Raw genomic sequence first — 2,988 nt, 5'->3', positions numbered from 1 at the left:
GTGATTTCTTTTTATAAAATTCCGATTTTTTTGTTACACATTTCAGTCCTTTTTGCCTTATATTTTAGGGTGTTACAATAATGGTCGGGGATTTTAGGTAAAGGTGTAGATTGCTCATTCGTGTAAGCTATCTAGAATCTAGAAATGCTGGAAGGCACCATATGGTGGGGGGGGCAAGGGCGTCGCACCCCTTGCAGGGTCTAAGAGGAAGCCTCCTGTTGGAGACTAACAGTTTTAGTTGAGGTGGTGTACATAGCTATTTTTAGCGTCTCTATAACACTAATGATACTACATCAGAGGATTATCAGTTGTTGATGTACCCACTAATGGGTTCGGTTGATAGATATCAACTTATGGTGTATCCACTAATGGGTTATCGGTTGATGGTGTGCTTCATTGGTAGTTATTGGTTGATATATATCAGTTGGCGTGACCAATTCATAATATCTCTCTTTTGAATTTCGTAATCGTCTAGTTATTTTCAACAATCATTTTTATTTCATGTGGTATTCATTCTTGACTTTAATGTACAAAAAGTTACAGTTTTTCTAGATCTACAAGTTACAATTTCTGCCAAAATCTGGACTAGATTTGAGATTATCTTCTAGTAAGTTTCGTGATACCAAAACAAATTTGGGTTGAAGTATTACTTAAGGAAAACGAGTTCTCACATGATCTCAATTTTTATCGAAACTATTAACACTGTATACTCACTACACCTGATTCTCCAACATCAGTTCTATTGAGTATTTTGTCTTGTTAGTATGGTTTAACATTTTGTAGTTAAACATGTTTATCAGTTGGTTACGAGTTAGTTTTATAAAATTCATATAGGCCAGCTTATAAGTTAGCTAGATGTTGTATAATGTAGTAGATAATATTAATTTCCAAAACAACCTTCAAACTTGGAAATTATCGTCTACAAAATTCGTAAAATAGGGAACTATGGAAAATGAAAGATTTTGTATACATTATTGATTTGTACATATTGTTTTAACATCATGTATTTTTGACAAATTAAGAGTTTTTAAATGGTAAACCCTAAATGCTTTATAATGTCGTATAAATACTAGAAATATATTAAAAGTATACTCCCGCAATGTATCACGATTCGAAGATTGAGAACCTGAACCTTCAATCTGTATTCTTGTTTCATTATTATTTAACTTTGTAAGTTTTGTTTTGTGGTTTTAAGAGGTCGAAAAAGTCTTTGATGATTATCAATTTATAGAGTATTTTGCCGTATTATCAACTCGACGTATATCATTAGTGAAATATGTTTACCGGTTAGTACAGCAGGTCGAAAGTGTTGTTTTAGCAAAGAAAATGAAGTAAGATGATGCTAAAATGCTTAGAACGGTTTGGAAGTGGATTGAGGTCACCAATACGACCTTTTGTATGTTTTGGGTGACATCAAACACAAGTTGCAAGTCTTTTCGCACGAAGATGATGACATATGCAACTTTATGTGCGACTTGGGAGTCATTTAAGAGAAGTCGCATAGGAATATAAGTTGGATCTCGGCTGTAGGAAGTTTCCTATAGTTAGAATCAAGCGAGTTGGTCTAAGCGACTTGCACGAAGTATATGATTTAAGCACTATGAAACCAAAACCTTTAATTTGTTTTTTATAGTAATGAAATTCACTTCATCTTTTTTTCCTCGATCTTGGGCATAAAGCTCTCAAAAAAACCATAACTTTTAATACATTTCTGATTTTATACTTAATGTTTCACAAATATTGTATTTAATTAAACTTATATATATATATATATATATATATATATATATATATATATCATAGGTTGTGACATCATATTTTGGGATCCAACTCTTCCCACTAAAGATGACCAAAAATCGGTCCTGACTCAAGCAGATCGGTCTTGAATTGATCCCTTTAAAATCAGGACGATCGGTCTAGATCCCGACCTAAAATCCTTGGATTAATCCTAGGTCAATAACCGATTCTGGTTTTGAAAAATAAAATTTTAAATCTTTCTACACAAACATGTTATTGGTTTTTTACTACGATTTAAAATTTTGCGTTAAAATACAGTTTAATTAATGAATTTACTTAAATTTTTTGAAAACACATGAAAATCTTGATTTTTTTTTAAACTTGCATTATAATCAATAAAAACTTTTTTAAAAAAGTTGAAAGATGGTCCGTATTTTACAAGTCCCTATGTGGTTGGTTGGTTATAAATTTTTTGTAAAATTTATAACTGATCCCATAAACATTACAATGAGTCTTGGACTAGATCTAACCCAATTTGATCATCTCTATTCCCTCCTCACTAGAGATGGCCAGAATAGGTCTAACTCAGCCCAGGAGCGGTTACAGGACCAGGCATGATTATACAAAGACGCAATTTTAAAAAATTAAGTTTTTATGAAGAATTATAAATATCAAGATTCTTAGGGTTATGATTAAAGGAGATCGAACCATGGGTTTTTAATCAGGACCCGACCGGTTATGGAAAAAAAAATAAAGACATAATCGATTTGGACCCAATCTGAAACCGGTTATCAAGCAGCAGGTCTCACCTGCATGTTGCCCAAAATAAATTTTGCAGGCCAAGTTTGTTTTAATAAAATCCCACGTCCCAACCCAACCCAACCACAAAGACCATTATTTAGTCCGGCCCATTCATTTAACCCAGATCCGTATTATATCGGAATCGGATCCTGGCTATCTATTCTACTCGACCACTCCAATCCATTACCATATCAAAATAGTTATAATGAATAACCAGTTGCCATTGTCACCTAATTGAAGTTCTGATTTACCTCAATTCTATTTAATTTATTTATGGATTGAGATTTCTGACATCATATTAACCAAATCTCATAGTTATTCCAACATTTATTAAAATAAATCCTACCGATTGGTATATTTATATGTTATTAATGTTAAACAGATTTTTGTTTCAATTTTGTTCAGGTTTTTATTTACAATACATCTAATATTCATATATATATATATATA

Source organism: Cynara cardunculus, assembly GCF_001531365.2.
Source record: "Cynara cardunculus var. scolymus isolate 2C chromosome LG 13, CcrdV1, whole genome shotgun sequence".
NCBI lineage: Eukaryota > Viridiplantae > Streptophyta > Magnoliopsida > Asterales > Asteraceae > Cynara > Cynara cardunculus.
This window is presented reverse-complemented; position numbering follows the sequence as displayed.